The sequence below is a fragment of the Hipposideros armiger genome, unplaced genomic scaffold, assembly GCF_001890085.2.
Source record: "Hipposideros armiger isolate ML-2016 unplaced genomic scaffold, ASM189008v1 scaffold_342, whole genome shotgun sequence".
Classification (NCBI taxonomy): Eukaryota; Metazoa; Chordata; class Mammalia; order Chiroptera; family Hipposideridae; genus Hipposideros; species Hipposideros armiger.
In genome coordinates, this window is record NW_017731692.1 from 579,648 (window position 1) to 605,452 (window position 25,805).

The 25,805-nt window shown below is 42.0% G+C and overlaps 1 protein-coding gene across 4 annotated transcripts in view; it reads left to right on the forward strand.

Annotated features, from left to right (window-relative positions):
- TMCC3 (transmembrane and coiled-coil domain family 3) overlaps nt 1–25,805 on the forward strand; it is a 264,083-nt gene that overhangs the window by 208,322 nt on the left and 29,956 nt on the right. The window contains exon 1 of one of the 4 annotated variants that reach the window (XM_019661275.1): nt 14,620–14,640. The exons of 2 other annotated variants lie outside the window; for them this stretch is intronic. The gene's annotated coding sequence lies outside the window, so the exon portion shown is untranslated. Of the gene's footprint in view, nt 1–14,619; nt 14,641–21,154; nt 21,432–25,805 lie in introns of those variants that run through there. One more of the 4 variants, XM_019661274.1, reaches the window with a different exon arrangement.

The window sequence follows — 25,805 nt, forward strand, 5'->3', positions numbered from 1 at the left end:
CTAGGTGATAAGCATTTCTCAGCTCCATTGTAATCTTATGGGACCACCATCATATATGTTGTCCGCCATTAAGCGAAACATTATGTGGCGTATGACTGTACCTGATTTTTAAATAGACGTGTATTAAAACTAAGTTAGACATCGTATGTACTGATTATTCTAAATTAGCTTATCGGGCTAATGAAATCTAGTGAGGACTAGACAAAATCCGACTGAGGAGGGCTGGAACTTTAGTGGCCAGTAATCACAAGTTCTACAGCAGTGATGCTGAAATCCCTGTTTAAACTTTTTATCTTCTTTTAGAATTTTTATTGTTGAGACAGCGAGAAATTGAGAGAACTAATGGAAATTTTGTAAATGCATAAGACTTTTCTCAAGTGGGGCTGATGTAATTTTGAGTCTGTCCTTAAGGCTGCAATAAGCCTGCTGTAATGAAGGGAAAGTGGCAACAATTTTCCTGTGCAGAAAGTGTTTATCCTGTTAGATGATATTAGCTCCTGTTTTGTGGGACTCGCTTAGATGTAGCTATAAAGGCATATTTTCTTTGCACTCAAAGTATTGCAAAAGGAAAATACCGAGCGGCATTAGAATTTACTTTCTTAATGTCACCCTCTCCTTCGCAATAAACCATCTAATATAGGATTTTAAAAGAACCCTTTTGAACTCATTTAGTTAATTAGCTCCCCTAAAAACACTATAACTAATGAGAATTGGGGGTGCATGTGAAGAGATACACAGTTTTCTCCCAGGAAGGACGGAAGACTATGAGATCAAGTTCTTGGATACTGAATGGTCATGTTTTGAGTTCAAAATGGATACCCTGTTGAGAGAACAGGGCAAATGCACATCTCTCTAGCTGACCTTGGTTAATGAAGCCTTTGAGACTAAAACAATAATGAGGCAGTTTACTATTTTAACATTGAGAAGCCTATTTTTACAGCCAGGTGGACTAACCTAGATTTTTTTTTGTCCCACTCAGTGAAAATGTAATATAACTAATGAATGCTGTGATTGTCTGTAAGCTGACAAGTCAGGATCATTCACATTTTTAAACTTAATCTGGGTAAAACTCAGAAATGGTGCATGTTAACTTGATGCACATAATATTCCCCTACTTTAAAAGAAAGAAGATACGTAATTAGAATCCTACTTTTTTTCATGCCCTAGATAAAGCCTATCATCTTGTTAAGAACACAGGCAGTCTGCTTTCTATACAAAAACAGTAACTGGTTTTTATTAATCAATAATTTGTGAGTCAAATTTTATGTTCTAATTTTTAAATGTTCTGGACTGCCACCTTCAGCCACTTGGGTATAGTGATAAACAGCTGGGGCTCCGGAATCAGACCTGGGTCATAGCCTGGCTCTCCCCAACTGGGTGACTAGGGCAAGGTCTAACCTTTCTAACCAGCTCCCCGTCTGTAAAACAGGTGATCATAGTCCCTATTTCTGGGAGTGATTGTGTCTTTAGTAACAAAGCATTTGTAAAAAGAAAAAATGGTTCTGTGCACTCAAGAGTTAGCTGTTTTTATCCTTACGTAAGGTGAATAATTTTTTTCTTGTTCTGTTGGTACCACCACTAATCAGAACTGCTAATCATTGTGAATGCTTACCCTTCCCGCCCCCATCTCTAATCTATCAGCCATTCCTCTGGGCCTTTGACATTTCTCTGGAACTGGTTCCTTTCTCCTATGTCTCCCGGTCATTTCTCACCTTAGTTTAGCCACTTATGGACCCGAGAATAGGTAACTGGTACACTAGTTTCCTCATTGCTCTGTGATTTTGTCAGCTTCCATTCCGTCCTGCCTGCAAGGACCACTGTATTCTGCCTACAGAACCACTTCTGGCTGGCCCCCAGAAGGCAGACCTTGTGCTTGTGCTGCTTACTAGTGGTGTGATCTTGGACCCTGTAATCATTCTAAGTCTTGGTTTCTTGTTCTACATTCTAGGGGTGTTGCCAGGAATAAATGCAGTAATGTCCATGAAATGTCAGATACCCAGTAAGCATTCAGTAGATGGGAGCCATTTTTGTTATTACTATATAAGAAGTGATCATAACCTTGAAAATGGAAAGAGTGCTAATTCTGTGAATAGTATAGTCTTTTCCGGTATTTTTAGCATTTTGTTCTTCCCTCATCACAGTGATTATTTACATGTTTGTCATTTATGTGTTTATAAACTACTGGCACTTTGAGCACAAAAGGCTTCATTCGTTCAGTAAATACTTGTTGAGCATCTTCTGTGTGCTAGCTGCCATCCCAGGCATCAGTAACATAACGGTGAATGACACAGGCAGCCTGGCTGCTCCCGAAGCTTAATGCCTGGTGGTTGGATCTTATTTATACTTGTGGGCCCAGGAAATACCCTTCTCTTTTACAGGAGGAAGTGATGATAGTAAGGACAAGTCTAACATCTGAAGAAAAACTTGTGTTAGGCATGGTGGCCACCTCTAGTGCATCTTTAAGTGTTCTGTGCTTTGGAAGTCAATCCAGAATTGGATGATGAGTAATGACCAAAAGCAGCCAAGGAGCAGAGGATGTCACAGCCCTTCTCACAGTGGAAATGCTTGTGTGGTGATGCAATTCGGTGTTGATAGCTTACTTCCTGGGCAGAAACTAGAGAGGTGACACTGACCTAGTGGAGTGGTAAACCGAGTATTTCATGAGTACGCTTTTAATCAGTGATTTGTTTTATTCTAAAGAGTTGATTAAAGGAACAGTGAGTAATGATGAGTCTCCCAAGTTGGATTTTTCTAAAATTTAGGATGGGTAGATTGAGGTGTGTGTTTTTTGAGCTATGCATTGCTGCAAGCTCACCAGTTCTCCCTTGAGAGGAGAACAAATTGCCAGCCACCGGCAGCACGCCCGCTTGTCACATCCGCTGTTGAACTCCACACAGCTGCTACCAAGTTGGATATCAGGATGTGTTTGGCTGCAGACCCACTGCCTGCATCTCAAGGGCTGCAGTTAAGGTCAGAAATCAGCCTAGTCTGTCTGGGTGGAAATTGCCCAGGTCTTGACTTAGGAGGCTGTAGCTTTCAGCCCTGCTATTGCTTAATTATGTTTTTATGTTTTCAGTGGAGGGGGGTAGTGAGAGAAAAGGAAGAGAACCATGAATCACTGTACTGTGAATCAGAATGAGGACTTTACATTCCTTAGAAAAGGAGCATCAGGATATATGATCGGTGCATGATTCAACTGTTTCCATTGCCTTGGGGGGAAGGGGATGCTACTTGAAGGAAAACAGTGTATAGGCTGATTAGCCTCTGTAAGGAGGCAAAAAGAACATACGTGGAAAGAAGACTACAGTAGCAATAATAGCCAAGACATACTAAGTCCTTGCTAGGCACAACAGTAAGTACTTCAAATGCACTGTCTCTTTAAATCGTCACGCTATCCTATTTATAGGTCCATTTTACAGATAAGGGAGTTGAGGCCCAGGCAGTTATTTGTCCAAGGTCCTGTGGCTATTAGAAAATGGTAGAGCAAGGATTTGATGCACCCAGATGTAGTTCCAGACTTTGCATTTTAACCACTTTCCTACCTTCTGCCTCTGAAGTGAGTACTGGAGAGCAGCTCGGTCTTAACAAAGCTGTTGAGCCCTTAGAGATGGATGTGTTCAACCTCTGCAGGGCCCCTGCCGAGGTTGTGTGTTCGAGAGTCTTAGGACACAGCACTTGGCCAGTCCTTGGCATGTAGTCATATGTCCCCAGTAAACATTTGATGAATGAATGGTTTAGAGTGATAACCTAGGAACTTTTATAATGCCCAGGATATAAGAATTTTGCTGATCGTTGGGGGAAGCCTTAAAGCCTGTTTAAATAAGCTCATAATTTAAGAAGAGAGTTGAAAAACCATCTTGTAGCCCGATACCTGGTCTCTGCAGGATGAGCAGTTGAAGGACTTATAACAAGGGTGATCTCTCCCTCGGCGCAGTCTGGTCTCACCACATCTCCCTGTAGGACTCAGCCTCACTGGACTGAAGGCCTGAGCTTCTTATATGTAAGGCAGAAGGTTGGAAAGTTAGACTCAAAGGTTTACCATGTTAGAACTGTAAGGGAATTTAGACATTAACTCCAGACCATTCCAGTTGCAGAAGTAGAAAAGTGACATCCAGCCAGACTGTAACCAGTAAAATTATGTAACTCGTACAGACTGATTAGGACTAACCATTGTACCAGCTTTAAATATTTTTAAATACCATTAATTGCTATTATACAGGATGAACATTTCAAAATTAAACAAGGTAGAGAGAATTTAAAATTATTTTCAGGAGAGAATTGATGAACAGATTTCAATTTTTGTTGAGTTTTCTAGGTGAAAAAACAAGTGAATTTGAATTATTTCATGTAAGGCCACCATCCTTCAGAATTTATTTCCAGATTTTTAGTGGGCCTGGGATTAAGAGGGGTTACAATTCATACATCAAACTACTTAGCTGCACTGGATCTGCTGCTACTTTTTAAAAATTATCTTTTCTGAATGTGGTCCCTTTTATTATCGTGTTTTTCAAAATAAAGTTTTGAGAAATGAGTTCATCTTTGCCTTGACCTTCCACCTGTTGGGGTAGGATATTGGGGAAAACATGCAGATGCGTAAATCATGGGGAATATCCTCTACATAGTCCACTTAGGATTCAGCCTGAGTCTTTTGCCTCTGAAGCTCTCTGTTCCTGGGAGTCTCCCACTGAGAGCATCATTCAGCACCAGGTGTCTTTAGTATAATACATATAATTTTCATACAACACAGCCCCTAAACACAAAAACGTCACCTGGTTCTGTTCCAACACTGGGGGGAAGACAAAGAGAGGGTCCATGGACCTGTTGAGAGAAGGTACGTCCAGTGCCAGTCCCCAGTGGAGTGTTTCTCTGAGGGAAAGTCTTTGATTTCTGCCTTACACACTGATTTGAGAGCCCAATTCCAGAATCAGATGTGGCCTTACCACATAATACATGATACTTCTGCTTAGATGTTCCACAGGCACCTCAAAGTCTATATGTCAAACTTAATTCATCCCCTCATGCCCCCCATCCCCTTCCTGGTTAATACTTTTCCCAAATAGCTGATCCCCAAACCAGGTGCCTGGGAAGCTCCCTCAGTCCCCTCGCTTACATGCCACATCCAGTGGTTTACTTCTTAAATTTTCTCAACCACCTTTCTCTCATTAACCTCGCTCCGTTAGTTGACTTCCAGATTTGAGGACTAGAATGAAGGGTGAAGAGTATGGACTCAGGAGTCAAACTTGAACCTCAACTTCTCCACTGAACAGTGTGTGTGCAGCCATGAGAAGTGGTGTTAGGAAACCCATTATAGCATCTGTTACGCTGACGGTGAGCCATTCGTTTCTACCACCGTTTCCCAAACTTCAGTCATGCCCACACCTGCACAGAGATTCGTACTGCCTATACTATTATTTACTTAATATTTCCAAAATCAGTTCACTACTTAAAACTTAAAACTTAAATTTGTTTTTAAAGTATCAGTGTTACACTTCCAGCTAAATGTCTGACACTCGGAGGCCTGCAGTGCCAGATTAAAAAGATTAGTCAATGCTGGAACTTTGTGAAAGAGCCGTTAGCACTAAACAGACTTTTCTCCCAGCCTGAACCATCTGGAGTGGGTTGAGGGTTGTTGTTAAGGCAGTTACTTACCCACTGTAATTCTGTGTCATTTAATGCTTTCCTTTTATACCAACTAAAGGAATTCAGAATCATTTAGTATAACACTGGCCTTCATGTATCATTTCTCCTCAGATGCTTAGAAATATTTTTTCATGGATTGTGAAAATTTGAGTAATTGAGTGTTGAGATGACCAAAAGCACCCCCTTGGTGAGTTGAAGGTGGTCTTGTCTGGGTAGGAATACTTGGATGGATGCGGTTGGAAAAATGAGAGTTGTGTCTGTTCAGGGCTATGTCTCGTCTGCTGATGACCTGAGATAAACTAAAGCAAGGAAGATAACTAAGGCCTTAGGCTAACGAGTGCACTGTGCAGAAGCTATGGACTCTTTGGGCATTTCAGGCAAGGACAGAAAATGGGGAGAGAAGAAATGTAAGCTCTGTGGTTTTCTGATGTAAAGTTGAATCTAATTAAGATGCGTATGTAGGCTTGTTGTAATATGAGGGAATTCAGTGGTGCTGCAGCCTTTCACAGAAATTCTGATATAAGCACTTGTCCAAAAATACAATATTCCCTTAGTGAAACTGTGCTTCAGCACCTCAGTGTATTTACTCCAGTGTGTGTAACTGTGTTTGGGGCCCAAAAAGTCCCTTTTTTCTGCCTTGTTGGTAAAGACACTGTGATAACCTAGAAGGCCTGGACCTCCACTTCAGTTAGTGGTGTCCTATTTTATTCTCACTAATTGGAACAGGTGGCCTCTGCTTGAGACTGAATCACACTAGCTGGCATAGCTTTTAATTTATCTAAAATCTGAGGCCCATTCAGTAAGAGCTGTTCAGGCTATGTATTGGCATCGGGCAAACTGCTTGAAAGCTTCGACCATTAAAAGCACAGAAGACTGGGAGGCAGATCGAACAAATGCAGTTTAATAGTTTGCTGCTTTAATTCAGTTCTTAAATGTTGGGTGCAGAGCTAGTGGAAGAACGTGGTGTCATGAAGCATGTACAGATGCTTGAGAGGGCTTGTAAATATTTCTCCAGAGAGGAAGAAGTCTGAGCATCTCCTTTGACTCCACCCCGTAAGATGCATGGTTAAAAGGACTGCATGCCGGCCTCATGTGTTTATAGGCAGGAGGTGAAGAGATGTTCATGGGTTCCTTCATGGATTTCATGCTGGCCCTCTGTGCCTGTGGGCACCTGCTCCATCCTGTCACACGGGAATGGTTGTGTTATCTGTATCTCCATGGAGCCTGGTGGTTGGGGCTTTGTACTGGCTCAGTGAATGAACGCAGGTATGTTGTAAAATTGCATCATGGGACTTGAGAAGCTGGAAATACAGACCCACAGGAAGTTGCAAAAAATAGTACAGAGCTGTCCATTTACCTTTCACCCAGATTCTCCCACTGTGAACCTGTAGTACAATAGTTTCACATACTTTAAAAAAACATTTGTGTTGTGAACTATCTTTTTGTGTATTCTGGCCGTTTATCTGTTGGGTTATTAATCTTTTAAATTGATCTGTAGAAGTTTTTTTGTGTGTTTTTTTTTTACTTACTAATAAGTTGTTTGGCACCTACATTTTTTCCAGCTTGTCATTCCTGACTATTAATTTTCTACTGTTACATAACAAATCACCATAAATTTAGCATCTTAAGACAATACCCATTTATAATCTCATAGTGTACATTGGCCAGGAATTCCCACACAGCTTACCTGCATCCTCTGCTCAGAGTTTCATCAGCCTCCAATCAAGGTGTCAGCTAGGACAGTATCTTCTGAGGCCTTGGAATCTTTTTCCAAGCACACTGGTTGTTTACTAAATTCCATTCCTTGCAGCCGTAGGACTGAGACCCTTAGCCCCAGAGGCCGCTCACTGTTCCCTGCCACGTGGCCCTCTCTGCCATGCGGTCCTCTCTGCCATATGGTAGTTTGTTTCTTTAAGGCCAACAGAAGAACATCTCTGTTGCATTTTGTCTCTTACCTCTAGACCCTCTTTGAAAGGGCTCACCTGATTAGGTCAGGCCCACCCAGGTAATCCACCTTTTGATTAAAGTCAACTGATTAGGAACCTTGATTACACGTGCAAAATTCTTTCACCTTTGCCATATAATGTAACCTAATCATGAGAGTGAAATCCCAAATTATTCACAGATCTTGCTCACATGAAAGGGAGGGTATCACACAGGGTGTGTGCAGGAGCAGGTGGGAGTCTTGGGGGCCATCTTAGAATTTTGCCCGCACACTGACTTAATGGTATGTCGTGTGTGCCGAGCATAGAGCTAGCATGTAGCAAACACTGAAGAAATATTAACCAGATTTACCATGAAAAAATTTAAAAATTTTAGGTTTGTCATTCTTAGACTGGCCTTTCATAATTTGAGATTCTTGAAAAAAACTGAAACACCATGTTCTTCTAATACAGTTTATGATTTTTATTTTTATATATTTTAATCTTTGGTCCAATTAGAATTTGATTCCCTTTAAGATATCTACACATAAATGACATAGGTATACCTGCACCATTTTTCACATGGTTATTTTTGTTTTTATAAAAATTTATTTCATAAATATTTGTATATTTATATATTTTTACATATATAAATATATACATATGTTTATTTACATCTTTATTTTTATAAATTTCTACTTTTTCTTTGGGTTTTAAAACAAATCAAAGGCTGTAATTTTGGTGCATTTATTCTGGGTTGATATTCCTCCACAAACCAGGATTTGAAATGCGCATTTTAAGAACTCTAGCTCATGCTTTTAGAAACTTTCAAACAGCCAGGACTCCAGTATCATTTATATAGTAAGGAAAGACCAAAAGGTAAAGGGGAAGAGATGGTAAAGCTTGTTGCTTTTTTAAAAGTTTGCTTTCAGTTTTGTTTTAAACATGATAGTACCTCTCAACAGGTTCTATTTAATGTAGAATCCTGCCCTTCCACATGTTTAGAAAAGCTGTTACAGGATAAAGAATGTGTATTGCTTCGTAAACAAACCAGCATTGCTGCCTTAATCACTTGCGGTCAGAATCCCCAGCTAGGGAGATGGAAGGGCAGGGGTCCAGCCTAACTTTGTGCTTTGTGGGGAGCAAACTGCTTTCAGGCTCACTTTCCTCTCAGTAAACATATTAGCACTCTTGTGCTGTCCTCATACTAGGAAATTCAAGTCGATTTGTCACTCACGTTAGAATAATGAATACAAGATTTCATGTTTGTAGGTAATAGGCTGTTTCTTTATTTGTCTTAATTGTCCGTATTTGTAAGTTACCCCTGTGGCTTGCTCAATACCACTGGATATGTTATATGCACCTGTGTTAATATTGAGAGGTTCACCTGCCATGTAATCTCTGCATCTGACACAGAGGGAGGTTAAAACTAACACTTAACGTTTCATAACCTGACCCAAGAGCATATTAATGGTGGAATGAATGTGCTTTTATTACATGTGCTTTCATTTGGGAAAGCCACTGTGGTTGTAAAACCCTTCTGACTTAAGCAAATTATTAAGTAATATTTGTTGTGGAAAGCCTGCCAAAGTTTAACCTCATGTGCTGAGCAGTTTAGAGGTACTCACTGAATTGGCATCTGTTGGGTTTGTGGGAACCAAAATTGAAGCCAGCCTTCTTTCATTCAAGTAGCTCATTTATGTCCTGTTACCACCTGGGGAGACATGAGGGCTCTTATTTATACCAAATCATTGTCTGTTTTGAGCACCCTTAAATGCTCTACTATTTGGGTGGGTGGGAGCATATTAAATATTACTGAGAAATTTGGCTAGCCCTCCCTGGCCATTGAAAATGATTTAACAGCAAGTATGTGTTGTAACTACTTGGGGCTCAAATTAAGCTCTTAAAAGAGGACTTAAAATGAGAGGTCTTCAGCCTTGTTTAAGGACAGATTTGCGAACAGCCCACCATTCCAACACACATTTTTGGAGCTTTATTTCTTTGGGCAGATAGGAAATGAATGAGATAGTCTTGTATTTATGTGAGTTTCTTTTAATTAAATGTTGATGCCTTTTCAACCTTCATTTTGGAAATAATTTGTTGCATATTTGGGGTGATTTTTTTAATGGTAAGAGTCACTACATAAGAATAATACATATACTGTTGAAAGATGGAGACACTAGTATACAAAGATTATTTTCTTTTCTGATACTTTGGACATTTCAGAAATCACAGTGACTTTGTTAGTAAATAATCCTTTAAAATAATTGCTCCTTAGTTTATGTATACAATATCCTAAAATGAGCCTAGATGTTTTTCTAGGGCAGCTAGCTTATTAAACTCTCGGTGGATTTTAATTTTCTTAAGTTTGTGCTTGCTTTGGTTGTTGAATTTAAGGTTGAAATTAATGTCCTCTGGAAGTAAATGCAGTGACATCAGATTCCGAAATCATAAGGTAATGAAATGGCCCATCAGAAACAGCAACTTACACCATATTTAAAAGTAAACCAGATTCACAGTGGGGAGAATGTTCTGAGCATGAGGAAAACCCGAATCAAATCCTTACTCAAATAGTCTGGTTCAGTAATTAGTAGACAGATTTGGTTTTAATTGCTAAATGCTTCAAACATGGGGGAAAAAAAACCTTTAAAAAATATGATAGCCATATACCTACCTCCTAGATTTAACAGATGTTAACATTTTGCCGTGTTTGCGTCAGATTTCTGTCCCTTATTTTTAAGCAGCAAGTGGTCCTGGATACAGGATGATGCCTCCTGCCTTCCTGTTCCCCAGAGGTCTCTGTAACCTGAAGTTGTTCTTCCATTCCTTTGCATATGTTTGTACATTGGACGGATCCATAAGCCAATGCGAAGCAGGCTAGGCCCAAACTTGAGGTCTCAGCAGAAACTAGAAAGAGAGGCTGCCTTACCCCAGAGCTGCCTTCATTGCCTCAGTGCTTCACTGTGTCCCCAGCGCTGTGCCAGGCCCTGAGATGAGTCAGGTGTGGGTGCTGCACTCACGGAGCTCAGAGCGGGGAGGACAGACTGCAGACAGGTAATGACAGTGTTCCAGGGAGCCCTGGCCTCGCTTGGACCCTTCTGGAAAGAGCTGACCGTGAGAGGCTCTGGCCAGGAAGGAGTGGGTGTCGGCTGTCAAGCTGGCCTGACCCACCTCCTCCATACTCACACCCTCCTGCAGGCGAATCTCCCGATAGTTGTCTGTAGGACATCATTGGCAGAGAAGGCGAGCTGGCACCAATTTTTGAGGTTTTAGTTCACCTGTGATTAGCCCTTTGATGTGTACTTTGTATGTGTGTGTATATATTTTTATATCCTCGGGCAAAGTAAATACTAAATCATGGGCATCACAGGAAGGTTCTTTGATTTGACTCAGATGGAGGAAGGATGCTGCAGAAAGGGAGGAACAGAGATGTTAATTGTCATGGCAACGAGCAGGTTTTTATAGTGGAACTCTGCCTTTTAACCCAAACCAGTCACCCTTTTTTTTCTAACTACAGAAAACAGACTGACACAAACTCAAGACATTATAGTACCATCTCTCTCGGTGGGGTTTCATTTGCTTTTTGGGAACAGTGTTTTAGTTCCTTTGTAGAATTCCCAAGCTGAAAGGCACCCTTTAAGTGCCTTAGAACTTTACAAAATCAGGCGCTATGGTGTTCCCATTATTGTTGCATGCCACCCTCATTTCCATGCCCCCTACCCAGTCAGTTGAATCCATAAGACCAGGACTTGTATGAGGGATTAGAATGAAGATGAGTTTGGAGTTATTACACTGTGACACAGGCCCCTCCGTGGGGAAAAGTATTCTGTCTCTCATCCTTCCAATGCTTTTGCTGTTTGACCTTGTGCAATCTTGTGTTTGCTTCACCATCCATTGCTCTCCAAACCCAGCAGATGCTGAGATGCTTACTTAGACTATCACACTCCTTTCGGTCACTGGGTAGGCAAGTTCAAAGTCCACCGTTCGCTGTCTGAGAACTCCTGGAGACTTGAACCCTTGAGGTTTTCTTTTTGGTAGCTCTGGTGAACTTTCATAGACCTGGGGTACAAAAGGCCAGCGTAAGAAAAGCGTCCTTGTGTGAATAGGTGGAGCATAACCTGGGAAAATAAAGAACTTCCTGAGCATCCCAGCAGAGGTTTCTGGTTGATCAGCACTTCGAGAGGAGGCAGAAAGCTAGGCTGTCCTTTCGTTCCCCTAACTTCTTGGTCTGCGGAGCCCCCTCCACCCAGGACCACACCTTGAGATTGAGAGCTCCTGGACCACTGGCCCTGATGCGCTTCCTTGGACAGTGGCACTGAGATTGATGGTGCCTGTCTCCGCAGCATGAGGCATGGAAAAGGAGGCACGTAGGCACCTTTTCATGGCATTGGACTTAAGAATGAGCTCCCTTTGACCCCTTGGGTTGCCTTCTTCCCACCATATGCCACCCAGTTGTCACCTCATGCCCCTTTGCCCCAGCTCAGGAACATAGTATGTGGGAAATGTCAGACCAGAGTCCATTCGTAAGAGCACAGGTGTGGGTCATGCTTGTAGCCATTCTCCTTTCAGCCTAAGTCAACAAATGTGCACTGAGCACCTGCTGTGTGCCAGGCATCCAAGGGACCAAAACAAAAATCTCCACTCTCGCCAAACTTATATTCTGATAGGGCAAGGTAGACAAACCAGATCCGTAGGTAAAATACACAGTATGTTAAACGGTGATAAGTGCAATGTTGCTAAACAAGTCAAAGAAAGAAGGCTGGAGAATTAGGGAAGACATGCCCTCTTATTTATGTTTTAAAATTTATCTTCTCCCTGCTTTGGGCTTGTAGAGAAATGTTGGCTCGAAGATGCTCATTGGTGGTTTTACTTAGGTGTTCTTTAAAGATTTTGTTGGCAGATTTTATCAACAGTCTGAGGACATTTTTCTCCAGCATTTTATTATGAAAAATTTCAAATACATATAAAATACAAAGATAATAACAATTTAAGTTAACATTAACTTAATATGCAGATAACCTCAATCACTCTTTGCAGTGTCAGTACAGTGTAGTAGTGATTTCTACAAGGCAGGTCTTCCTTTGCATCTGGAATGGTCTCTTACCTAAGATCTAGCATGTGGTTCAGGCGTGAGCCCAGCTTCCTTAACAAGGCAGGGAGACCCCAGAGGCAAAGCAACTTCTGCAAGGTCAGGAGGTCTTGTCAAGTTGGACTGTTCTTCTTTTTTTGAATATAATAGGACAACCAAAAACAAACCAAACAAAAATGGTTGTGTTGGTTTTTCTTTTCTCTATTTTTAAAATAGCAGCTTTATTGAGATATAATTCATATCCCACACAATTCACCCATTTTAATGCATACAATTTAATGGTTTTTAGTGTAGTCACAGTGTTGTACAGTCACCACCACAATCAATTTTAGAACAGTGTCATCACCCCAAAAAGAAATTCCATTCCCATTAGCAGTCACTCTCCATTTCCTTCCTGCTAATACCCCAAGGCCAAGGCAGCCACTAATTTACTTTCTGTCTCTATGGGATTCACCTGTTCTGGACATTGTCTGTAAATGGAATCAGACATAATGTGGTGTTTGTGTCTGGCTTCTTTTAGTCAGCATAATGTTTTCAAGGGTCACCCATGTTATAGCATATATCAGTACTTCATTCTTCTTATTGCCAAATAATATTCCATTGTATGGGTATACCACATTTTATTTATCCGTTCACCAGTTGATGGACATTTGAGTTTCCACTTTTTGACTATTGTGATTGTTGTTGCTATAAACATGTATGTCCAAATTTTTGTGTAGACGTGTTTTCATTTCTTTGGGGTATATACCTAGAAGTGGAATTGCTGGGTCATAGAGTAAATCTATGTTTAACCTTTTGAGGAACTGCCAGTGTTTTCGACAGCACTGCTCCATTTTCTGTTCCCACCAGCAACTTGTGAGGGTTCAGATTTCTCCGTATCTCTGGCAGCACTTACCTGTCTTTTGATTATAGCCATTCTAGTGGGTGTGACGTGATATCTCCATGTGGTTTTGTGGTGGTTTTTGAAATTTCTTTTAATGAAAGTAATTATGTTCATTATACAAGGAAATAGGTAAAATATTTTTAGCTGGAAGCCTGGTATAATTAATAATGTAACTTCAAAATTAGCCTCCCTGCTTAACCACAGTCCTTCTTACTTGTCATTTGTTGACACTGGTTATCCAAAAGCAGGGTTGGGTAGAATAATTGTTGTGAGTGTGCATGGCTTGGCTTCGACTTTGTTGCTGAAATTGCATAAGAACAGGCACCGAGAGCTTCATGGGCCTCCCCACTACAGAGCCCAGGGTTGGAAAGGCCTTGTCAGCGGCCAGCCTTTTGAGGGACGGGGCAGGTGTCTGGCTCTGTCATCTTAGGTAAGTGGCCAGACACTTACTCATGATTCTCCCAAGGGTCAGGTGCTGCCGTGCAGATGCAATAGTTATTATAAGTGGACACAGCCAGACCGGCACCTGGTGCCAGTAAAGGTAGACTCCATGCCTTCTTTACAGACAAGCTTTACAGGCCGCAAATTCTGTCATAGAGAACAAGACACTAACACAATGCATAGCACCTGTGAGGCCAGAAATAAATGTTAGTTGAATGAATGAACAGCTTTGGCTCTGTGCGGCAGACGCCGTTCTAGCATGGCGGTGGGAGCTCTCTGCCTCAGACCTGATCTGAGCTATGGAATGCCTGTGTGGCAGGATTCTCACCATGACTACGTAAAAGCACTCGGCTCAGGGTAGGCGCTCAACAGATGTTCATTCTCTTCCCTTAAGAGCTCTGCTATTAGTCTCAGATATTTTCCTCCACAGGTTTAGTCCAGCGGCAGAGATGATGGAACACAGGGTCAATTGTACTGCTTAGCTTTTCTATGCAGAGAAATAATGAGCTCTTGGCAAAACTTCAGTATTGGTGGAAATGAATCTTGCAATTTGGTAGCTGCTGACTGACACATGTTTGCTAAACAGGTACTCCAATTTCATGAAGCTTGCCTAGAAGGAAAAAAAAAGGAAGAAATCCTAAGAACATTTTTACCCTGTTTGCCAGGTACTTATTTATAAAATCATCATCTTTGGAATGTCCCTACTGAAAAGTATTTACCAAACGTTGGCTAGTTTGGCTCAAGAGTTCAAGTTAGGCTGCATGAAAGTTTAAACTTCAATGGATATAAAAGGGTTGGATTCTGTTTGGAGCCTCTGTGTCTTAGAAATTATTATTATTACCATTATTTTTAAGAAAGAGCTGTTCTTATGGTCACTAGGTCTTTTTTTAAATCCACAAGGAAGTCATAGTAACAGGCTCTGTGTCTGATCGGGTTCCATGGCAACAAAGGGTTGTGACTTTATTAGAGGAGAGTTGAGCATGCCAAGAAAGATAAAAATCAGAGTATGGAAAATGTCCGACCAGATGAATGTATTTTTGGATCATGTGCCCTGGAACGGAAAGGTTTCCTGAATTGGCATTAGTCTCCATTACAAATATGAATCCCCCTGGGTTTTCATTAGGTTATAGGTGTCAGTGGTCATTTCCAAAAATCTGTATCTTTGCTTTTATTCATTCATTCATTCTTTTTAATATCTTGGGGTTTTTTTTTTAAATTCAAAATAGTAATGGTGAGAACCTAAGATGATTCTGATTTCAAAGGTGGAAAAGAAATGTTAGCACACTCTTTGTGGAACTGATTACAGCTGTAAATTGTGAGACTGTGTGGGAGGGCCAATTAGAGGCAATTATAACGTGATTGAACTCTCCCCTGAATTAAAGCTTGCCGTGTGCTTGCCAAGCTGGATGTTTGTTTCATTTCCCATCCGTGTTTTTCGTTGATGGGCTTACAGATGCTGCGTCCAGGGCAAGGTTGTGGAATCTCTGTAGGAGCTGCCCTCTTCTCTTTCCCAACAACAAGGTGCAGGCTGATGCTATACCCAAAAGTGGGTGATTCGTAGAGTTCTTTGGAAGATTCTAACGTTTGACCAAGAAATCGCGAGATCTGTGGACTTCGAATCAGCCTCAGCTGGTTATAAATATTCGGGGCTGTATTTACCTTTCTGTCACATGTGCTGTTTTATATTTCTCCTCATCCTGATACTGAGAACGCAAGAACTCCAGGAGCCCGACAGCACTAGTCACTCTTTAAACCAAGGCCATGTTCAGACAGGCCCTCGGGGTTTAGACTTCATTAGTCACTTGCAGCCTCTTCATGGTGAATCAGAAACTTCACTGATACTCATGATAAACATAATCATTGGTATTGGTTAAAGAGGAAAGAATTAGCTCACCAGGTTTCGGGTGTCCCATCTATCGTTAATCAGCTGTTAGGACCTTGGGGAAATTATTTTACTTCTTGGGCCTTGATTCCTTACCTTAAAATGAACAGTTTGACCTGTATTGGTGTTTCTCACACTTCCCTGTTTATAAGCATAACCTGGGACTGGTTTAACAGATTCTGATTCATAGGCCTGGGGTGGGGCTCGGAGGACAGTATCCTCAGGTGATCTTACAGTCGGATGTTCAGGAAATGCCAGACTAGCTCAGCAGTTATCATCAAGCTTTATGTTAATAATCCTGCTTCCTATACATTTACTATGCAGATCAGTTTCATCGTTTCTATTTACTTCGGCCCAGTGCTGGCCCTGTGACTTGGGAGAGGGTTTGCACCTGTATGGGATCCACTCCTAGCTTCAACTTAAATCTATATACCATAACGCAAAGGTTGTGATAACCAGCTTAACTGCACCTTCCCCCAACCCAACGGACAAAGCCAAACTCAATAGAGAATTTCACTACAGGCCGAAGCAATGTACATCCGGGTTAGAAAACCCAAAACTGGAGACCAAACAACGATTCGACTCAGTAGTTTCCAGCAGACCCTGCCCAGCTGATCCTCCTTTTACTTTAATAAATCTTCCTTCTCTATTTCTACCTGACTCCTGAATGCCTTCACGGCCCGGGAGCGAGCAGCCACAACACTTTATTTGGGCCTAAGAATGGGGTGGGGGTGGGAGGGAGAAAGGGGCTGTCTAATGCAGATCCCCAGGTTCTGCCCCTGAACCCTGGGTCCAGGCGGCTCAGGAACCAGGTGATTGCAGCCACAATTTGGGAAACACTGGTTTACACTTGTGGAGCTCGCTTCCAGCCCCAGAGATAGCTCTCTCACACACTGTCCCCCACCACCTCAAATAAGCCAGAGGGGTTGCCTTGATGGGATGGCCTGGAGGGTTCTGCTTACACCCAGTGCTAGCTCCAAACTCCCTATCAGTGCTTTTTAAAAGTTATTTGTATTAAAATAACTTTTAAAGTCACCCCAACTTACAGAGTAAAAACTACTTTAAGTGTAAACACACTTATTCTGCACCAGGGAGATGGTTCAATAATTGAGCCGCTTAGATTATAGAAGAGCCTATAACACCTACAGCAGGGGCCTTAGAGAAAAAAAAAACTGACCATCTGAGACTCTAAGACGGGTTTCCACAGTTTAATGATGAAATCATTAACTGCTGGAGCAAACCCATTTTATTGTAAATCTGCCCTCTGCCCTTACAGAGTTTCTATTTGTGCCTCTTTCATTCAATGTCCTGTTTAACAAAAAAGATTAAATAACACTGTTAAGTGGAGAGTTTAGTAGATCATCCACATAAGCCTAAATTATGAGGGTTCACTTTTTTTCCCAATATTAACTAGCTTAACGTAAAAAGTGTAAGTTCATAGGAAAAAAATCCCGTAGCACCAAATGGCCTAAGGCGATAAATGAAGTTTCTTCTTCCAACTTGTCTTTATCCTCAGAGATAAGCACTATTATGCTATGTTTCTTATGCATCTTTACAGAAATGTTTTCTGCGCAGTGATGCAGAAAAATACCATTGTTTATTTAACGAGTCTCTTATTGATAGATGATTTAAGTTCCTTCTAGGGTGGCTTTTTTCCATGTTTGTTTTGCTTTGTAATACTGTACTGAATATTTTTGTACATCTTTTTCTGTAACCATATATGGATAAATTTCTAAAAGCAAAATTGTTGGGTCAAGGGGGATGTTTCTTTTTAATGAGGATAGATGGGAACAAAATGTCCTTCCAAAGGGTTGCACCAACTTACTGGGGAAATCTTTTATTCTCAAAAGGCTTTCCTGCCCCCGTTGATTCGATTGCAGCAGGTAAGCAGCTAACTACCCTTGTCTACTTAGACAAAACCGTAGACTCGCTTCAGGGCCTCTGGTTGAAGGAATTAAATGAGTATTTCATAAGGAAAAGGAGACTTTAAAAGGCACCTGAGGTGTTCAGAGGGGAAAGAGAGAAAGGCTTAGTAAAGCAAGCACTAACCCTGAATTTTCAGGTCACACGAAGTCATAGAACGGGAACTGGGCTCTGGAGAAAGTCAGACAGCACTGGAGCCGAATGTGACACTGAGGAAATCATGCTCTAGGTTATGGTAAGCTCTTTCCTGGATACGACCTGCTCCTTTGGTCGGTGCCGTAGGCCAGTTTTGGGTGAAACATTATGGTGATGAGATGCTCTTCATTTTAAGCAGCACCTCTGGTATGAGTCACGGGGTATCTGTGTGTGTGATCCAAAGTAATGTTTAAATTGAGAGAATTGTGTCTCAGTCACTCACTCAGACTGTGTGCTGTGTTCAGCTCCTTAGTGTCTGAGGGAAAACTGTGCAGACCAGGAGCCAGGTGGCATGGGGATGTTGCTGGTTTGGTGTGGCAGATACCATCTATCTCGCCATCTATGTGCCTCCTACTGGCAACAAGATAGAGGATTGTGTGAATACACAGAAAATGAGTGTATTCACGTCTGGGAAGTTCAAGTCTATTCAAGGCAGGGAGGAATTGGGAGGTATCTTGGATCTAAATGTCAGTGGGTGTCAAATCTTAAGCGTTGGCCTGGAGGGATGGCCAGGTGTGTTGTGAGTTTAAAAGGAGCTATCCAGAGCCCAGACAATCCGAGAGCAGAAGAACCTCAGGTCAGAGCTAGGCACATTGTGGACAGAGGGTACATGTTCTTTCCCAGCACTTGGGGACCAAAGTGCCCTCTCAAACTAAATCATGCTTAAGCCACACCACATGTGAACGGGTTGAGGACAGCCAGGAATAAAACAAGTTCCAAAGATTCTGAATCGAATCATTCTCCGCGTTTAATCAAAATAATTAAATGAGCCAAATGACCAGAGAGAGAGCTTTGAGTCAGTTTTCAAGGAATTTTATATGAGAAACTTTGAGAATTTTGTGTGTGAGATATTTATGACTGACACACAGAACATGAAGTATGAATGCTGGACTGGGCTGTAGATGAAAGAGTGAAATCACGAAGCTACCAGGGAAGGATTGGGTAGTAGGAAGGAAGACGTGATCCCGAATGTGTTTTAGCAGATAAGTTTGGAATGAAATAAAATATCCAGTGACCCAAGACATTTTCAGACTAGGAATGCAGCCATAAAAATAGGTGAGATAATTTGGAGCCCAAATTTAAGGCAAAAACAAGAAAAATGCACAAACCTGGCTATGTGCATCAAACCAGTCTGATTTTTAAATCTACTGTAGTTTCAATATGTTCATTTTAAGTTGTAAATAGAATAAGCAAAATGAGACTAGCAAAGAAATAATATATTTCTTATATAAAAAAGAATGCTATTGATTTAGCATTTAGTTTAAGGCAAGATCCATTTGATAGAATTTGTTATTTGACATTTATTTAAGGCCTTTACTTGAACTGAGCCAGAGGATAGAGGCTATGCAGTGTTAGCTCTGGTAAACATGCTTGCTCTCAAATATTACAGTATAGTTTTACGCAAAGAGTAATGTTCTATTATTTTTACTAGACTTTACTAGACTGACAGAATTCTCTTTTTTGCCAAACCCCATTGCCGTTTTCTCCCCCCATCTCATCTCCAAACAGAATTATATCAACAGCACTTAAGCCACCTAACAATTTTGAGATCTTTGCATTATTTATTGAATGTCAAGGTCAGGAAAACCCTGGTCCACAAGACCATTGTGACCTGAGTTTTTTATATGATTTATGGCAATTCAAATATTGGAGAATCTGCTCCTACAAGGAAGGTCAAAAGGAATTTAAAGACGAGTGACCGACAACAATAAAGCTGGTAACCTTTCAAGGGTTAGTACTCAAATTATTATCATACAAAGAAAGCAGTATATGGTCAGGAAAGGGCAAGAGAAAAGTATTAAATATCTTGTGTGTCCTTTCTGATCTCATTAATTTCTAGGAGGCACTTCCTCAGATGAGAGTCGTCTCTAAAAGATTAATTTATTTGCCCAAGGTCATACAGCTATTAAATGGCAGCACTGGGAGTTGATCAGGTCTGCCCGACCGTAAGTCCCAGCCTGTCGCGTCAGTAAGCTGCTCCCAGGCACTGAGGCTGCCGCTGCCAGTTCTGTCTTCAGCCCCTTTGTCTCTCTGAGCATTCCTCTGGACATCCGTGCTTGAATGTCCCTGGGAATCTCAAATGCATCATGTCTGAAGCTGAGTCCTCCTTGACCACCAACCTCCACATCCTCCAGTCTCTTTCCAATTGCCTATCTTGTGACTGATCTTGCTGGCCACCGGAAGGAATGAAAAACAGAAGTGGGGTTTTCCTGGACTCCCCCTCCTAATCCCCACAGCCAGTTGCTTGTGATGCTGCCTCCTTTGTATACTAGAAACGCCCTTCTCTCCTTCCTGGCTTCCACCCTCCCTCCAGCGTTCACCACTTCTTGCCTTAGATTACTATAGCAGGCTCCGGTCTGCTCCACCGAAATGCATTTTCTCTCCTGCTTTCTGAGAAGGACTTGTCTGAGACAGGGATCTGATCGCCCTGTAATCCCTTTAGCGGCCGCCACTTGGCCTGTCACTGAAATGCAGATACCTTAACTGGAACCCCCAGGGTCTGACTCCTGTCTGCCAACTCAGTTCTTCCCATGTCTTCCTTGCCTGACATGAACCCTTACCTGCTGCCTGGCTGACTGATTCACAGCTCACTGTACCTGAAGCACCTTCTGTGACAAGCCTTTCTTCGTGCCTTATACTAACCTGTCCCTCCCCCTTCCTCCCTTCCCTCCTTGCTGCCCGTCCGAAGTGCCCCCTTATAGCGCCATGCGCACCTCTCATGGCACTCATCAGTGACTATCATTGTTTCTCTCCCCACTAGACGGAGGGGGGGTGGGGTGGGAGGCTGTGTCCCTTTGCAACTCCATCACGCCTCGCTGCGCCTGACACACAAAGGCACCAGTGAGCATGTCTCATGAATGAAGCAACAGAGGGAAGCGCTCCTGACTCCACTCACTGCCTTTGAGCCACTGCCCTTCCCTAGGTGCTTGGACCACTTCTCATTCTGCCTTCATTCATGTTGGGGTTTCCTGTGCTTAGTTCACTGCCTCGCATTGACTCCATCCAATCAGAGTTTGTTGAATTGAGCCCGGGTCCTGGTTTCCTCGTAGGTAAACCGGGAGTACTCGACTGAATGTCATCTAAGATTCTCTTGCAATCCCAGAGTTGTGTGATAACAGGACTCCCTTCTAGCCTGCCTCCCTGCAAAGATGCAGAATATGTAATTTTCCTCCTGGCCGCACAAAGAGCCCATTTGTCCAGCAATGGGTTGAATGCAGTGTATGATTGCTGGCAGTTTAACTGATTGCAGTGCAGGGTAGGGAGTTTCTCTAAGGCATTACCCGGAGATACGTGATCTCCAGTCTCCGGAGTCCAGGGTGAGTCATATGGAGGTGCTGAGAGAGTATCTACCTGCCTGCCTGCCTGCCATGCAGACTCAGAAGCCTCTCCAGCAGGCAGGAGGGTGAGCTGACTGCCGATCCTGGTCCGCTCTCCTATGTGTGTGTGTGGCGTTTGGTAAGTCTCTGCGCTGCTCTCCCATTTCAACCAGACTGTGTAAATATGTATTGTAGAGCTTTGTGGTCATTAATATTCTGTGAGAGGCTTGAAAGAAAAAATTATTTTTGTGCTCTTACTGTTTGCCTTTGTGTTGCCCAAATCCCTCCCTAATTTGTCAGCAGGTTTCTAGGTACTTAGGTTGTCTGAACTCCTAATGGACCACCCAGCGCCTTATTGTTTGGTCCTTTAACAGTGTAAATCCAGCGCATGTGACTTAACAGACGAACAAGTGTCTGGGTTTGAGTGTGCTGGCTGCTGGCTGGAAAAGAGCCAGTCTTGTTCCCACTTCCCTGTCAATTTGAAAGTAATCGTGGGTCTAACCAGACTGAGTTGGAACTTAACTTTGTACTTTAACATCTGATCTTTTGGCAAGTGGCTACCTCTGAGTTCTCCCTTCTCTGGAAACTTCACTCTGTAAAACGGACTTTATGTGACAGTGTCAGCCACCGTCAGCCCACGGTGAGGAAGAAAGACGTGGTGGCTGCCTCCAGGCTGTGGGTTGGGAGAGGAAGCCGTAGTGGGGAAGCGGAGTGTGGGTCTGAAGAACCGGGCCCCTTGGCCATCCTCAGACACCCCGTGGTGACAGATGCAGGGCTCCCTGTGGGGCAGTGAAAGCTTCATGTCACTGGAACACTGCCCCTGTGAGCTGCTTGATGTCATGGAAATCCATGTTCAATTTGTGGCTTTGCGTGTGTGTCTGTATCGTGGCAGAATTCGGTCTATTGCTAAATAAATATAACCTTTCTTTCATTTTCTGGACATTAAAATATTTGACCACATTTATTAATTCAGGTCATTTTGTTTTCAATTAGTTCTGCATCAAAGATTTGTCTAGAATGTCACAAAGTGGGGCTTTATTGTTGATAAAGATCCCTATCCCTTAGAAACTAAAACAATTGGGGGTGGGAGAGGGGTATGGAAAATTATAAGAGTTTTCTGTGTACCATTCAATCCTTTGCATCTTGGAGATTAAATTTGTTATTAAAAAAAATGTTGAGGGGTCACTTGTTCTAACAGCAAAGCATCTTAATAGCTTCTTAGCATTTTGAGTGCAACAGCTGACAGAGACTGACGTATGTGAATGGTTTCTGTTAGAATGAAAGGGGAAAACTGCCACCCGAATTGCTAGCACACTGCTTGTAAAACAGCTGTAGCTGCCTTCTGTGCAAGGCTGCTCAGAAGGACGTAGGAAGGGGTCTCTCCTTGCCAGCCACTGGGTGACAAGCTCCTCCCGGAAGTCCTCTCCATGCAGGCCCACCCCTCCTAGCTCTTCCATTTCCAGATTCCGCTCCTCCAGCTGAGGAATGGGTTGCCCAGAGTGCAAACTGGGTTGGTTTGCGGGCTGCTTGAGGGTTAATCTGTAGCCTGGGGACATTTGGAGGCTGTCTCCTGACTTCATCCTTCACCTTCCTGGGTGTGAACCAGTCGTGAGGATAAAGACCCAGGAAGATGGATTTAGGTCAGGACCTATGGCAGGTGATGGCCTGAGGGCCTTTGAGTCCAGGTCACAATTTAGGTAGGGCCTCAAATTTAGATTTTAACATATTACCAAAGAGTTAAGTATACAGCCAGAGATGGAGCAATAGGATTATAAGATGTTATTTATCATATAACTTACACATACACATACATGCACACATTTAGTTTGTTACCTTGCAATTTATTCCAAACTTCTTAATTTTAAATGTTTGTAACTTGTAAAATACTACACATAGAAGATAACCATTTAAAGAATAATGTGAATTACCCCTGTACCTAAAACCCAGGGTAAGAAATCAAACTTGACCCTATGACCTTTTCCTTGATTGTATCACAAGACTTCCTACCCTCAAAAGGTACTGTCCTAAGGTTTGTATTAACCATTCCCTTGCTTTTCGTTATTATTTTACCACCTTTGCGTTTATACCTTAACAAGAGTTTGCCTGCATTTAACCATTATGAAGTGGAATTCATAATGCATATGACTTCTTTTAAGATTTATCTATTTTAATTCTTGTATCTAGGTTCATTTCATTCCACTGTACAAATGTACTCTATATCTATATCTATCTGTCCCTGTCTGTCTGTCTGCCTGTCTGTTCTTTCTGTTGCCTGGAGACCTTTGGGTTATTTCTGGGTGGCTGTTGTTGTTGTTTTCTGTTGTGAATGCTGCTGCTGTGAATATTTTCAGTGCACTCTCTGAACAAGGGCCTTTGGTCTTAGGAATGGAATTTCTGGGTCCCTAGGACATGTGCATGTTCAAATGCCAAACAATTTTTAATGTTTTAAGATTTCATTAAATGCAAGCAGTCCAGATATATTCTGTAATCTGATTTCAGCATTGCGTCATTTAAAAATAAATCCTAGAACCATCAAAAAACAGAATTTTTTTAATGGAAGTAGTCCTATCCTGTTTTGGCTTATGAGAAACTTGACCCTTTAGGAGATAGCTGTATTGCTTTTCGTAGTTGTTACAGAAACCATTTTTAAAGGGCAAAATCAGATTTGAACACCTGAGAATCCCAAATAAAACAATCTAGCCCTCAGGAGTCACATGAGCTATATGAAACAGTTACTAATAGATGGACATTGTGACTCTTTGGCTACCATAGGTAGGGACATATATGCCTGTCACACACTGTCCACCTGCTCTATGATGCTCTCATGAAGAGCCTGTGGGGGAAACATGGTCACCCACCCAATATGGATTCAAAGCTATGAGTGTTTGAAAACTGAGCTCTTAGTAGAAATGTTTCAGTAGTGTTGGTCCCTTGAGGAAATGGTGTTTTGGAAAGAGTTGTATAAGAATAATGTTGAAGCAGGGCCTGGTTGGGACCCCCACAGTAGAGGCCCCACAGTGGAGGCCTCACCTTTCCTTGACCTACCTATAGCTTAACAATAGATCGTTCCCCTGCGGCTTGAGCTCGGAATGTCCCATATCCCACCCAGTTCCCTGTTTTAGAAAATTACCCTGAAACTTATGATTAATACTCTTAGGCTTATTGATCACAATTGGTCCAGCATTCTTTCCAGGCTGCTCTCATCATTGTTCCTGGGTTGCTGACTCCACCATAGAATCACGTGGCCACAGGGAAGGCTCTGTGCAGGTCCCCCCGAACCCTCACATAGCCTCTGGAGGAACGCCCAGATTTCCCCTTAAACATCCCACGCCGGTCTGAGAATGTTAAGGCAGTTTTTGGAGGTGTTAACCCACTGCCTTCTCAGACCACCGGGTGCTGTGATAATAAACAACACTTATTCTATGGCCCAGCTCCCGTGTCCATCTATTGTCTGAGTGGTGCAGGCGGCACGAGCCCTGACTGATTTGGCCTCCGGTTTCTGTGTAACATTACTATACATGATTTTTATGGGATTTTATTTGAAAACTTTTATTTATGACTTGGCAATTCCAGCTCAGTTCCATCAAATTTTTTTTAGAACTGCCTTTTAAAACATGATTTTACTTTTTTCGGAAATTGGATTTAAAAGCCCTCTTTCAGTAGGAAGTGTTTCTAAAAGTAATCGCATATACTAACTCATCAAGTTAGTTTGCATTACAAAAATGCTTACTATCCTTAATACTCAGGCCAGTTATTTTGCTATTATTAGTAAAATCATAGGTTCTAAGAGGAAACAAGGAAGTACCTTGAGTACGCTTATGAAATTTTGCCTGTATTTGCATAATTTTGCCTGTTTTGTTTTGAGGATGTGGGCACTGGGGACTTTTTAAAAAATGGTAAAACAAGGTGAATAAAAACAAACTATACCAAAAAAGAGACTATAAAATAAAAAGTACCTCTGGTCCCAGAGTCCCAGTTATATTCCCCAGAGATAACTACCATTCACAGTTCCTAAAATATCCTTGTAGAAATTTCCATACAAAGTACATTTGTATACATTTATATAAACCCCACCATTGCCCCTTGAACAAATGAGTGTGTACTATAGACATAGCTCTGCATCTCACTTATCTTAATAGTTTAGCTTGACAGCTTCCTGTGGTAGCCTATTCAGGTCCACCTCCATTTAAATGGCTGCATTGTTTTCCATTGTACTAGAATTTTTTAAAGTGGTTCCCCATTGATGGGTTTCTATGCTGATTCCAGAATTGGAAACAGGTGGTGGTAATGGCAGTGATGGTGGTGATGGTGATGACACAAGGCCCACTATCCTGTCAGAAGTAGCAAAGACTAGGAGAAACGGCAAAGGTTTATAGCTACTTTGTCTTCCATTTTTGTTTTTAAATCTCTCGAAATTTTTGTCTGTTTTAATGTGTTTGGAGAACTATTGATACATGGAAGCTAAAAAAGGCTAGTTTTTTTCCCTCCTTGCCTTTCCTTCCTTGTGGTGGTC